Source organism: Ursus arctos, unplaced genomic scaffold (assembly GCF_023065955.2).
Source record: "Ursus arctos isolate Adak ecotype North America unplaced genomic scaffold, UrsArc2.0 scaffold_4, whole genome shotgun sequence".
NCBI lineage: Eukaryota > Metazoa > Chordata > Mammalia > Carnivora > Ursidae > Ursus > Ursus arctos.
The window spans coordinates 50408030-50423748 of record NW_026623056.1 but is presented as its reverse complement, the minus strand read 5'-3'; the positions used below and the strand labels follow the sequence as shown (position 1 = coordinate 50423748).

General features: G+C 34.7%; 1 protein-coding gene and 1 non-coding gene across 3 annotated transcripts in view; both read right to left on the bottom strand.

The window, feature by feature from the left end:
• Positions 1–15719, bottom strand: part of DCBLD2 (discoidin, CUB and LCCL domain containing 2) — a 688558-nt gene that overhangs the window by 464007 nt on the left and 208832 nt on the right. The gene's annotated exons all lie outside the window — the stretch shown is intronic.
• LOC113257040 (small nucleolar RNA SNORA20) lies at positions 3415–3544 on the bottom strand. Its single transcript, XR_003316797.2, has one exon. It is a non-coding gene; the product is annotated as a small nucleolar RNA SNORA20 (small nucleolar RNA).

Genomic DNA, 15719 nt, shown 5'->3' with positions numbered 1-15719 from the left:
TCGAGGAGGGTAGGAAGGATAGAGATGTGGTGGGGGAATGAAATGGACTGTGGCTCTCTGTGGTTGGGAGGGAGCTGCAGGCATGGCTAAGGGTGAGAAACAGACTATCACACTAGGAGCTAGCATGGGAACACAAATCCCTATAACGGCTTTGAAAGTGAGAGGGGCTGGATTTTGTGAGTTCTTACAACCAAAGGGACTTAAAGCCTAGAATTTTAAAAATCAGTGGGCCTAGTTCTGGAAGAGCCTGGAGGGCAACAGGAAGCTTAGTCCCCTACCTTAAAGAGACAGCATAACAAACAGCCCACAGAGATACAGGATAGAAGCAGCAGTTTGAAAAACTCCTGCAGCATATGGGAGGGAGAATTATTTACTCATCTCAGAGGGAGACTCCTCCAGGAACAAAGAGCTGTCAGGTGATATCTCCCTCCCCTGCTCCTCAGCATAAGCACATGGCCACCTGTAGGAACCACACAGTGCCCATGTTCACTAACTTGCTTACATCAAGTGCCCCCACCCCCCAAGCTCTTCAGCAGATCCACCCTTCCCAGTCATGCCTGCCTCAGTCCCAATGCTACAAGTCCCCTCCCTCAGAAGGCCAGTGCCAATACCATAACTCCCAACCCATGCATTTTGGTGGTGGCGGTGGTGGCAGTGGCAGTGGCAGCAGTAGGCCCTGCAGAAGCCTGAGGCACACCTTGTTACATCTGGGTACCCGACCCCAACTGGGGACCAAACTCTGCCTACAACAGGCAATTAGAGCCTCTGCAGATGACTGTACGGAAGGAAAAATCGACCAGGACAAAACAGCAGGGTGCATGTAATATACATAGGAGATAACCCCCAAAGCACTAGATTCTAGGTAACTGGGGACACTGCATTGCAGGGCACTACAGGACGTTTTCTTCATACAGCCATTATTTTCAAGAGCAAGAAACATAGCTGACTTTCCTAATACACAGAGAAACAGACACAGAAAGTCAGAAAAAAATGAGGAGACACAGGATTCTGTCCCAAATGAAAGAATAGGACAAAACCACAGCAAGAGATCAAAGTGAAATGCATATAAATAATATTCCTGGTAGAGAATTTAAAGTAATAATCATAAAGATATTCACCGGACTTGAGACAAGAGTGGAGGACATCAGTGAGACCATAAACAGATAAAAAAAAAAAAAAGAACCAATCAGAGATGAACACAATAACACAATAAATGAAATTAAAAATACACTAGATAGAATAAATAGTAGGTTAAAGTAAACAGAGGAACAAATTAGTATGACCTGGAAGTCAGAATAATGGAGTAATCAAGCTGAACAGGTAAGAGGAAAAAAATTATGTAAAATGCAAATAGACTTAGGGAACCCAGCAACTCCATCAACTGTTATAGGGATCCCAGAAGAAATAAGAGAAAATGGGGCAGAAAATTTATTTGAAGAACTAAGTGATGAGCACTGGGTGTTATACACAACTAATGGATCATTGAACACTATATCAAAAACTGATGATGTACTACTATATGTTGGCTAATTGAATTTAATAAAAGCAAAAATAAAAGGAAAAAGAAAGGAAAAGAGAGACAAAAGAAGAGAAGAGAAGAAAAGAAAAGAAAGAGAAATAATAGCTGAAAACATCCCTAATCTGGGGAAGGACACAGATATCCAGATCCAGTAAGTACAGAGATTCCCCAACAAAATCAACCTGAGGAGGTCCACACCAAAATACACAGTAATTAAAATGGCAAAAAGTAATGATAAAGAGAAAATTTTTAAAAGCAGGAAGAGAAAAGACAGTTACATACAAGGGAAACCTCATAAATCTATCAGCGGACTTTTCAGCAGAAACTTCACAGACCAGAAGAGAGTGGCATGATATATTCAAAATGCTGAAAGGAAAAAAATCCACAGCCAAGAATACTCTATCCATCAATGCTATCATTCAGAATAGAAGAGATAAGGATTTTCTCAGACAAACAAACTAAAGGAATTCATGATTACTAAACCAGCCCTATAAAAATGTTAAAGTGTACTCTTTGAGTGGAAAGGAAAGATCATAAGAGTATGAAAAGTAGAAAACCCAAAGCAGTAAAAATATATTTACTTATAAAAATCAGTGAAGGGATTCACAAAATAAAAGGTACATGCCACCATATACTAAAAGGTGGGGGAAGAGGAGTAAATAATGAGTTCAAATATAGGCAACCATCAAATTAATATAGACTGTTATATGAATAAGATGTTATATACAATCTAATGGTAACCACAAATCAAAAACCCATAATAAATATGCAAAGATGAGAAAGGAATCCAAATATATTACCAAAGAAAGCCAGCAAATTATGAAAGAGAGCAAGAGAAGAAAGGATCAGAGAAAAACTATTAAAGCAACCACAAAACAAGTAACAAAATGGCAATAAATACATATCAATAACTGCTTCCAATGCAAATGGACTAAATTCTCCAAATGACATGGGTGATGGAATGGATAGAAAAATAAGACCCATCTATATGCTGCCTACAAGAGACTCATTTCAGACCTAAAGAGACATGCAGACTGAAAGTGAGGGAATGGAGATTTGCATTTATCATGCAAATGTATGGAAAAAGAAAGCCAGGGTACCAATACTAGTAACAAACTAGACTTTTTTTTTTTTTGACAGCTCATTATTTCTAATGTGCAATACTCAAGACACAAGATAATGGCATCTAATATTGTTATAAAAGAGAAATCAGATCAGTCATCAAGGGCTCCTGAGTAAACATTTTTATAACCTCCATGCTTATCTTTGCTTTCCAGGTGTAATTTGATAAGATCACCAATTCGAAGAATAGTAATTGAAGCTTCTGTCACAAATTTCAAACTCTAACTTTCACTATGGTTTGTTCAAATACCCCTGTTTGTTTGTTCTCTCAAGGTTTACCAGTGACCAAATCAAGACCAATTCATTTTAGACTTTTGCATTCTGGGTCAACTTGAGCCTCATTTCAGAAAGCTCTTAACTTTGCAATGAGATCTACGGAGTTTGAGGCAGCATTAAGTGCCAGTGTGTTAGGAATAATAAGAAGAGATCTTGCAAACTCTGCAATAGCAATCTGTTTTTTGAGACCCAGCTGGTTGTATAGTTTTCAAGGTATATGGAAAGAGCTGCCTCTACAGCATCCCCACCTAGAACCGTGGGTTTTGACTCCAAAACTCTCTTCAAAACACAAAGATCATCATGTAAAGAGTGGTCCATCTTATCACGTGTGAAATCATTTGCCCCATATAATTGATGCAGATATATGAGCCTTAGTGCTATTTTAAAAAATAAAGTGAAGTTCTTAAATCCACATTTTTATAAAATCAGTCTATATAGAAATTCACCATAATCACCTTAATTGAATCCTGCTTACATGGTTCATTCAGACATGGAAGCAATATCTGGACTTCACAAAAGAGATTAAATGGGTACTCCATTTCCATTTACAATAGCCTAACATTGTTCTCTCCCATGTGTATAACTGCTTATATCACTAAAAGACTAGAGCAGCAAATCAGTGGAAAGAGACAAAATAGACTTTAACAAAAGACAAAGAAGGACACTATATAATAACAATCTAATAAGATATAACAATTGTAAATATATATGTACCCACCAAGGGGGCACCCAAATACATAAAACAATTAATGGCTAACATAAAGGAACTAATCGATAGTAATACAATAATAGTAGGGGACTTTAACACATCATTTACATCAATGGATAGATCATCCAAACCAAAAATCTACAAGGAAACAGTAGCTTTGAATGACACACTGGACTAGGTGGACTAGATGGATTTAACAGGTATATTCAGAAAATTCCATCCTAAAACAGCAGAATACAAATTCTTTTCAAGTGCAGATGCAACTGTCTCAGATTAGATCACATATTAGACCATGAAACAAGTTTCAACAAATTAAAAAAATGTTGAAGTCAAATCATGCACCTTTTCTGACCATAACTCTATGAAACTAGAAATAAACCACAAGAAAAATCTGAAAATGGCACAAATACATTAAGGTTACATAACATGTTAGTAAACAATGAATGGGTCCACCAAGAAATCAAAGAAGAAACAAAAAAGTAAATGGAGAGAAATGAAAATGAAACTACAATGGTCCTGAATCTTTGTGATACAGCCAAAACTGTTTTAAGAGGGAATTTATAGCAATATAGGCCAATCTCAAAAAGCAAGAAAAATCTCAAATAAACAACCTAACCTTATACCTAAGGAGCTAGAAAAAGAAGGACAAAACCCCAAACCAGCAGAAAGAAGGAAATAATAAAGATGAGAGCAGAAATAAGTGATATAGAAACTTTTTAGTTTATTTTAGTTTTTTTTAAACAAAAAAAAACCCACAATAGAACAGATCAATGAAACCAGGAAATGGTTATTTGAAAAAATCAACAAAATTGATAAACTTCTACCAGACTCATCAGGGCGTGGGGGTGGGGGGGACTCAAATAAACAAAACCACCAATGGAAGAGGAGAAATAACAACTGACACCAAAAAAATACAAATGATCGTAATAGAATGTTATGAAAAATCATATGCCAACAAATTGGACAACCTAGAAGAAACTGAGAATTCCTAGAAACAGATAACCTAATAAAATGAAACAGGAAGAAATAGACAATTTGAACAGACTGATTACCAGCAATGAAATTGAATGAGTAATCAAGAAACTCCCAACAAACAAGTCTAGGACCAGAGAGCTTCACAAGCAAATTCTACCAAATATTTACAAGAGTTAATATCTATTCTTCTCAAACTATCCCCAAAAGTAGCAGAGGAAGGAAAACTTTCACATTTAGTCTATGAGGCCAGCATTGTCACAATAACAAAATCAGATAAAAAAAACCCCAAAAAAGAAAATTACAGACCGATACCTCTGATGAACACACATGCAACAATTTCCAACAAAATACTAGCAAACAGAATCCCAGAATACATTAAAAAAATCATTCATCACAATCAAGCAGGTATTATTCCCAGGAGGCAAGTGTGGGTCAATATTTGCAAATCAATCAAGATGACACATCATGTCAATAAGAAAAAGGATAAAAATCATACGATCATTTCAATGGATGTGGAAAAAGCATTTGACAAAGTACAACATCCATTCATACCTTAATATAATAAAGTCATACATGAAAAAAAAACACACCTAATATCATACTCAATGATGAAAAACTAAGAGCTTTTCCTCTAAGATCAGGAATAAGACAAGGATGCCCATTCTCCCCACTTTCATTCAACATAGTACTGGGAGTCCTAGCCACAGAAATCAGGAAACAAAAAGAAATAAAAGGATCCAAATTGGTAAGAAAGAAGTAAAACTTCCACTATCTGAAGATTATATGACATTATATATATATAAAAATCCTAGAAGAGAGCACAGGTAGTAATTTCTCTGACATTGGCCATAAACATTTTTTTAGAGATGTCTCCTGAGGCAAGGGAAATAAAAGCAAAAATAAACTATTGGGACTACATCAAAATAAAAAGCTTCTGCACAGCAAAGGAAACAACCAACAAAACAAAACAACAACAAAAAACAACCTGTGGAATGAGAGAAGATATTTGCGAATGGCATATTCAAGAAAGGATTAGTATCCAAAATATATAAATAACTTATACCACTCAACACACACACACACACACACCCAAAAATCCAATTTAAAAATGGGCTGAAGACAGCAGACATTTCTCCAAAGAAGACATACAGATAGCCAATAAGTACATGAAAAGATGCTCAATATTACTGATCATCAGAGAAATACAAATCAAAACTACAATAAAATAATCACCTCGCCCTTATCAGAATGGCTAAAATCAATAGTACAAGAAACAAAAGATGTTGGTTCCCCTTTCTCTGCATTCTCACCAACATCTGTCATTTCCTGACTTGTTAATTTTAGCCATTCTGACTGGTGTGAGGTGGTATCTTGTTTTGACTTTGACTTGTATTTCTCTGATGCCAAGTGATGTGGAGCATTTTTCATGTGTCTGTTGGCCATTTGTATGTCTTCTTTGGAGAAATGTCTGTTTATGTCTTCTGCCCATTTCTTGACTGGATTACTTGTTTTTTGGGTGTTGAGTTTGATAAGTTCTTTATAGATCTTCGATAATAGCCCTTTGTCTGATGTGTCATTTGCAAATATCTTCTCCCATTCCTTAGGTTGCCTTTTAGTTTTGTTGACTGTTTCCTTTGCTGTGCAGAAGCTTATCTTTATGAAGTCTCAATAGTTCATTTTTGTTTGTGTTTCCCTTGCCTTTGGAGTTGTGTCTACTAAGAAGTTGCTGTGGCTGAAGTCAAAGAGGTTGCTGCCTGTGTTCTGTTACACTGTTGGTGGGAATGCAAGCTGGTACAGCCACTCTGGAAAACAATATGGAGGTTCCACAAGAAGTTAAAAATAGAGTTACCCTACCAACGAGCAATTGCACTACTAGGCTTTTACCCTAAAGATACAAACATGTTGATCCAAAGGGGCACCTGCACTCCAATGTTTATAGCAGCAATGTCCACAATAGCCAAATTATGGAAAGAGTTGAGATGTCCATCAACAGATGAATGGATAAAGAAGATGTGGTTTATGTATACAATGGAATATTACTCAGCCATCAGAAAGGATGAATACTAACCATTTACATCAACTGGAGGGTATTATGCTGAGCAAAATAAGTCAATCAGAGACAATCATATGGTTTCACTCATATGTGGAATATAAGGAACACCACAGAGGATCGTAGAGGAAGGGAGAGAAAACTGAATGGGAAGTCATCAGAGAGGGAGCAAAACCATGAGAGACTCTCAACTATAGGAAACAAATTGAGGGTTGCTGGAGGGCAGGTGCGAAGGGGGTGGGGTAATTGGGTGATGGGCATTAAGGAGGGCACATGATGTGATGAGCACTGGGTGTTATACGCAACTGATGAATTATTGAACACTACATCTGAAACTAATAATGTACTATATGTTAATGAATTTAAATTTAACAAAGGAAACAACAGATGTTGGTAAGGATGAGGAGAAAAAGGAACCCTTTTGCACTGTTGATAGAAATGCAAACAAGTGCAGCCATTGTGGAAAACATTACGGAGGTTTCTCAAAAAATTAAAAATAGGGGCACCTGAGTGGCTTGGTTGGTTAAGCATTCAACTTGTGATCTCAGCTCAGGTCTTGATCGCAGGGGTCATGAGTTCAAGCCCTGTGTTGGGCTCCACTCTGAGTGTGGAGCCTACTTAAAAAAATAAAAAATAAAGAAGAGAACTATCCTGTGATCCAGGAAACATACCACTGGGTGTTTACCCCCCAAAATCCACAAACTAATTCAAGGGGACACATGCAACCCTCTGTATATTGCAGCATTATTTATAATAGCCAACTATGGAAGAAGCCCAAGTGTTCATCAATAGATGAATAGATAAAAATGTGATATATATACAATGAAATATTCTTTCAGCATAAAAAGAATGAAATCTTGCCATTTGCAACAACATGGATCTAGAATGTATAATGCTAAATGAAATAGTCAGAGAAAGACAAATACCATATGATTCCACTCATATGCAGAATTTAAGAAACAAAACAAACAAGAAAAGGAAAAAAAAGAAAGAGAGAGAGAGACGAAGCAAAAAAACACACTCTTAACTATAAAAAACAGATGGTTACCAGAGGGGAGGTGAGTGGGGGGATGGATGAAATAGGGAATTAAAGGGGATTAAGGGTGCACTTATCTTGATGTGCACTGAATAACATATGGAACTACTGAATCACTATATTGTACACCTGAAACTAATACAACACTGTGTGGTAACTGTAGTGGAATCAAAACTAAATTTTAAAAAATAAGTAAAAATTAAGCTATGGAATAATTAACAGTATTATTTCATTTTTATTAAAAATAATTATTTTTAGGGCTCCTGGGTGGCTAAGTCAGTTAAGCGTCCAACTCTTGATTTTGGTTCAGGTGGCAATCATTGTGAGATCAAGCCCCACATTGGGCTCCCTGCTGCACATGGAGCCTGCTTCAGATTCTCTCTCTCTCTCTCCCTCTGTCCCTTCCCCCACTCTCTCTCTCTCTCTCTCAAAAAAAAAAAAAAAAAAAAAATATATATATATATATATATATATATACACACACACAGAAAAATGATTGGAAGGATATACCACAAAACACTAACTTTGGTTATCATTTGATTATATGATTACACTCTACCTTTATTTTATTTATACATTTGTATTTTTAAAACATTTTTACAATTTCAAATTTTCTTTTTTATATATATAATATTTTAATATTTTATTTAATAGATCAAAAACTATTCTATAAAGAAGTAGCAACTAGGCCTTAATATTTATGACACACAGACCCTTCAATTATATTGAGGTCCTTAGCAGGAATAATACAAAGTATAAGTTAATATTTTCCTATACTTAGAAACATGATATCAGTTTTTTGCTAGATATATATATATATATGCTTAACCTAGTCCATAGTCACTTTTTGTTTTGTCTTACCAGGACAATTTATGGTATATTAATTTTTTTTTCTTATGCCTTATTACTTGACCAAAATTGGTTTGAACAATGTAGCACAATAGAAAATATGGTGGTGCAGCACTGACTGGCAATGAGTCTTCTTGTCTTATTTTCAGTGTGTTTGTGAAGAAAAGTCACATAGTCTTCTGGAAACTATATTATAAAGGATAAAATGAGACACCAGTGTATTGGAAGCATGTAAGTAGAAAGCATAATGGTAGTGAGAGTATTCTGAAAACCTGTCATTTCAACAAGATTTAAATCAAAAACCAAAGAAGCAAGAGAAAATAGACTTGCAAATGAACATTTTTTAAAATTTGACATTGGAAGTTCATTTAGTTTTTAAACCAGCCAGAACCTTAAAAAGTACTGTTTTTTTCCCCCACTATAATTCATATCATCACTAACACCTAGAACATAAAAGATTTCTGCCTCTTACCTGTCTTGGGTGTTAGGTTGCAGCAGCCACTGAAAGAGAACTCAGCTTTTGGCAATAAAAATAAATTTTCATTTGAGGTCTTTTTCTTCTTCCAAGTCAATGTGTATTTAGTTAATGATTTTGATGCCATTTTGGACCAAATAGAATAAACTTTGAGCCAAATGTACAGCTTATTGCATGGTATGTTTCGAATCAGGTCTATACTGCCAAAGTGAGAAAGTTGGATAAATCTGAGTAGTACAGACAGCTCCTCTGGAAAATTCTAAGCATAAAAACTTGCCTTGTCTATCTGGAATTACCTGAATTATCAGAAATTGTTCGTTTATACATAAAAATGATTTCCTCTCTGACAAAGTCTGTGTTTTAGGAAACCAACTGGATTTGTTTTCACGACCCATGATCTAACTGGAATAGGTTGGCCAAAATAACATATTAGAAAATGGTGACACAGTGCAAGAGTCTTCACCACCCAAGATTATGTGAGTTCTCTCTTAGAAGAAATACCAAACAAGGTTTAAATACATTACAAAACAATGCTTAAAACCAAGGCATAATGGAAAAGAGACAAGATCTGTTTGAAGTATTTATTAATGTCTCTATATTAATTATACATAGCATATTCATATATTATATTAATAACAAGCTATCATTTGTTGCACACTTATGGCATGTCAAACCTTCTGCTTAGTGCTTTTTAAAAATCTCATTTAATCCCATACAGTCTGGTGAGAGAGAGAATATTATTATCTCTATTTACAGTTGAGAAAACTTAGAGAAGTTAGGAGACTCACCCAAGTTCATATAATCTAGCACGTGATTAAACCAGACTTTGAATCCATGCAGTGTGACTTCAGAGCCTTAATTTTAAGCATACATCACCTATAGCAATAGTAGGCATTGAATAAACCACAAAGAGACAAAAGATATATTTCCTCCCCACCCCATCCACAACCTATCCCCATCCCCACCATGGAATTTGCTTTTTGTAATAAAGCAACTTCCTAGAGAGAATGGATTGAGAAGAGGGTTGGTCCACTTTGGAGAGACCCAATTGTTTTTATATTTCAGAAGTTAATATGCTAATGATAGAGGTATCACACACTTGCTACTATTTCAAGAAACAACTCCCACTGACTGTCACTTCATACCTCATTTTGAAATGAAAGAGCGGAACTTCCAATTCTAGGAGGATGGAGTAGGTATATTTTTTTCCTATTCCTCCCACTAAGTTAAACTAAAATCCATGGACATTAGATGCAAAACAATGTAAGATGACTCTGAAAGGTGGAGGGCAAAAGATGATGTGGGACTACAGAACAGAACGAACAACACAGAAGTGAATTTCCTGAGTTTTCTTTTCATCACATATATCCTAGACTTGGAGCTGAGGAAGCCAAAAACCTAGAAATGCTGATGAACACAGACCTAAAGCAAAATAAAATAAAGTAAAGTAAAATAAAATAAAGTAAAACCTTTTTGATAAAAGTTCTGTCAGGCCAAAGGACTAGGGAAGGGGCAAAGTGGCAAGACAGAAAACTTTTAGACAATAACCATTTTATTCTATACAAACAACACACAAAAACTATGGCTTTTCCCACAGTTATGACATCAAAGGCTGAGTGGGGAGCCTAGACTTCCACACTTAACAGTAATGAGATCCTTTCCCCCTACTTGTTAGGATACTATCAAATAAGGCCTAATAAAGAACTGGGACTTTTGCCATCACCCATAGGTAGTTAGTCCACCTCACATCTGTGTCAGTGGAGACCACATGGAGAGCCAGAACTCTCACTTGCCCCAGCAGTAATAACCAGTAACCTTCCTCCAAATGTCAATAGAAACCAAGTGGGGTACCTGTACTTCTACTTCCATTTGGCAATAATAAAGAAATGCAATCCTCCTTTCCTCCACCAAAGTGGGTATCCAAAAAGCTAGCCAAAACAGAAAATATAATAAGATCCAGAATCTCAGAACATAATATGAAAATGTCCAGAGGATAAAATCAGGTAATTTTAGGACTCACCAATAGAATCACCAATTCTGGACAACACAGAAAATCTAAACTAAAAAGAAAATGTTCATACTTTCATAAACCTGTGGGACAAAAACAAAGGATCCAACATTTATATCATCAGGATACTCAAAGGAGAGGAAAAAGAGAGTAAGACTGAATAAGTATTGAAGAAATAATGGTAAAAAATTTCCAGAGTTGGAGAGTGATATCACATGATGGCAGAATAGGACTTTTTGCCCTCATCTCCCCACCCCCATACCCATAGAAACATTGATTCTGATAACCAACTACAGATGAGAATACCTTTGTGGAATCCTGGGAGTCCAGTAGAAAAGTCCCAGCTCTCTACCAGATCAAAAAGTCCAAGATGCATTGAAGAAGGTGAGAAGATTAGTTTTACTTTACCCATGTAACACCTCCCCTAAGATGGCACAGCTCAATGCCAAGAGAGATCTTGGTGGACAAGATCTGGATTTCCCAACCATGCTGGATGTTACCCAAGAGACCCACTTATTTCTCACCCTACTCTGGACACTGAAGGGATTGGCTCAGCATGGCTGAATAATCTAGGGGCAGCTAAGAGCAGGAAAAAGGGACATGGGCTTACAGCAACCAAGGTACGGAACTCAACAAAGGGTCTCCCTCTTGAGGGAATTCATCACCACTATACGTGCCTTATAAGAAATTCTAAAAGTAGTTCTTCAAAATGAAATTAAAGGTTGCTACTTCGCAACATAAATATATATATCTCACTATAAAGGTAAGTATATAAATTCAGAATAGTCTTAATTTGAAATGGTGGTGCATAAATAACTTTTAACTCTAGTATAAAACTTAAATGACAAATGAATTAAAAATAACTTTATTTACAATATTTATTAATGGATATAAAAAGACATAAATTATGACATGAATAACATGAAATGTGGGAGGGAAGAAGTAAAAGTGTAGAGTTTTCATATGTGAATGAAGTTACCAGATTAAAATATGCTCTTATAACTATGTTTTTTGTAAGCCTCATAGGAAGAACAAAGAAAAAAGTAGTAGATACACAAAAAATGAAGAGGAAAGAATATCACTAAAAAAAATCATAATCACAAAGAACACTGCAGAAGAGGAAGAAGGAAAACAGGAGCTACAAGATGGTCAGGAAATAATGAACAAATTGGCAGTAGTAAGATTTACCTACCGGTAATTAATTTAAATGTAAATGGATTAAAATCTCCAATCAAAGACATGGAGTAGATGAACAGATTAAAAGAAGAAGCAGACTCTTCTATATGCTACCTATAAGAACCTTATTTTAACTATAAGGACACATGTAAACTAAGAACAATGGGGTGGAAAAGATATTACATGGAAATTGTCATTAAAAGAGAGTGGGAGTAGCTATACTTACATCAGACAAAATATATTTTAAGTCAAAATTTGTCATAAGAGACAAAGTAGGTCATTATATAATAATAAATGGATCAATTTCATTAAGAGGATATAACAATTATAAATACATATGCACACAACATTGGAGCACCTACATATAAAAAGCGAATAACAGAACTGAAGGGAGAAATAGTGATAAATAAAGGGACTTTAATAACCTTTAAATACTTTAAAAATGAATAGTAGAACATTCAGATAGAAAATCAGTGAGGAAACAAAGGGCTTGGATAACATTATAGACCAAATTAACCTAACAGACATATACAGAAAGCACATTGAACAGCAGCAGAAAACACATTATTTTCAAGTGCACATGGAACATTCTCTAGGATACACCATATGTTAGGCAAAATAAATAAATGAATAAATAATAATAATAATGTCTTAACAAATTTAAGAAGATTAAAATCATACCAAGTAACTTTTCTGGTCACAATGCAGGAAACTAGAAATCAATAACAGGAGAAAAATGAAAAGTTCACAAATGTGTGGAAATTAACATACTCCTGAACAACCAAAAGGTCAAAAAGGAAATCAAAATGGAAACAAAAAACTACCTGAGACAAATGAATAGAGAAACCCAACATGCCAAAACTTATGGGATGCAGCAAAAGCAGTTCTAAGTTTATATTAATAAATGCCTACTTTAAGAAAAAAGAAAGATCTCAAATAAAATACCTAACTTTCCACTTTAAGGAACTAAGAAAGGAATAACTAACTGCCATTAGCAGAAGGAAGGAAATAATAAAGATTAGAGCAGAAAAAAAAAATGAAATACAGACTAGAAAAATTATAGAAAAGATCAATGAAACTAAGATGGCTTTTGAAAATACAAATAAAATTTGCAAACCTTTAGGTAGAATGAACAAGAAAATAAAAGAGATGACTCAAGTAAATAAAATTAAAAATGAAAGAAAAGACATTACAACTAATGTAACAGAACTAATATGCTTGATGAACATAAATGCAAAAATCTCAAAATACTAGCAAAATAAATTCAACAACATATTGAAAGAATCCTATACCATGACCTAGTAGGATTTATTCCTGGAATGCAAGGATATTTCACCTTATGCAAATCAATCAATGTGTTATATGACATTAATAGAATAAAGGATAATTATTATCTCAATAAATGCAGAAAATAATTTGATGAAATTTAGAATTCTTTCATGATAAAAGCTCTCAACAAATTAGGTATGGAAGGAATGTACCTCAACATAATAAAGGTCATATATGACAATCTTACAGCTAACACCTGACTTAATGATGAAAAGTTGAAAGCTTTTCTTCTTCCTCTAAGATCAGGAACAAGACAATCGTGCTCATTCTCACCACCTCTTTTCAACATAGTACTGGAAGTCCTAGCCTGAGAAATTAGACAAGAAAAAAGAATTAAAGGCATCCAAATTGGAAAGAAAAAAGTAAAAATGCCTCAATTTGCAGATGACATGACATTATATATAGAAAACCCTGGATTTGGCCAAAAAGCTCTTAGAAATAATAAATTCAGTAAAGTTGCAGGAGATCAAATAAATGTACAAAAATCAGTTGCATTTATATACACTAGCAATGAACTATCCAAAAAACAATTTAAGAAAACAATCATATTTACAATAGTACTAAAAAGAATAACATAGGAATAAATTTAACCAATGAGGTGAAAGATCTGTACACTTAAAACTATAAAATGTTGATGAAAGAAACAAGATGCAAAGAAATGGGAAAGTTTTCTTTGTTCATGAGTTGGAAGAATTAATATTGTTAAAGTATCCATACTACCCAAAATAATGTACAGATCTCTATCAAAATTCCAACAACATTTTTCACAGTAATAGAAAAAGAACCCTAAAATTCATATGTAACGATAAGCGACCCCAAATAGCCAAAGCAATCTTGAAGAAAAATATCAATGCTGGGGCATCACATTTTCTGATTTTAAAACATATTACAAAGCTATAGTAATCAAAACAGTACGGTACTGGCATATAAACAGACACATTGACAAATGGAACAGAATAAACAACCTAGAAATAGATCCACATATATAGGGTCAACTGTTGTTTGACAACAGTGCCAAGAACACCAAGAGGAAAAGGATAATCCCTTCAATAAATGTTGGGAAAACTGGATATCTACATGCAGAAGATTGAAATTGGACTCTTATGCCATATACAAAAAACAAGATCTGAGGCTGTAGAGCTATTAGAAGAAAACATAAGGGAAAACCTTTATGACATTGGTCTATGCAATGATTTAGATACTCCCCCAAACGTACAAGCAACAAAAACAAAACAGACAACTGGGATTGCATCTAACTAAAAAGCTTCTGCACAGCAAAGGAAAAAAATCAATGGAGTGGAAAGGCAATGTATAGAGTGGGAAAGAATATTTGCAAACCATATATCTAATGAGAGATTAATATCTAAAATATATTTTAAAACTCCTACAACTCAATCAAAAATAAGAGATAGCCTGATTAAAATATGAGCAAAGGACCTAAATAGACATTTCTCAAAAGAAAACACAAATAGCCACCAAGTATACAAAAAGGTGCTCAAAATCACTAATTATCAGGGAAATGCCGATCAAAAGCCCAATGACATATCACTTCATACCTGTTAAGGTGGTAATTATTAAAATAACAAAAAATAACAAGTGTTTGCAAAGATGTGGAGAAAGGGAAATCTGGTACAGTGATGGTAGAGATCAAAATTTGTGCAGCTATTATGGAAAAGAGTATAGAGATTCTTCAAAAAATTAAAACCAGAACCATTTTATCATTCAATAATCCCACTCTGGGTATATATCCAAAAGAAATGAAATCAGTATCTCAAAGAGATATCTGCACTCCCATGTCTACTGCTGCACTATTCATAATAGCCAAGATACAAAAACTACCTAAGTGTTTATCAATTGATGAATGGATTAAGTGAAATAAGCCATACACACAAATACTGCATTATTTCACTTACATGTGGAATCTAAAAAATTTGAACTCTTAAAAAGCAGAGAGTAGAATGGTGTTTTCCAGTGCCTGGAGGGTGAGGGGGAAAGGAAGATGTTAGTCAAAGGATATAAAATTTCAATATGAAAGATGAAAAAAGTTCTGGGGACCAAATGTATAGCATGGTGGGCATCATTAATAATACTGTATTGCATATTTGAAATGTACCAACGGAGTAGAATTTAAGTGTTCTCACCACACACCAAAAATAATGTTAATATGTGAGTTTCTGAATATTTAATACAGTTCT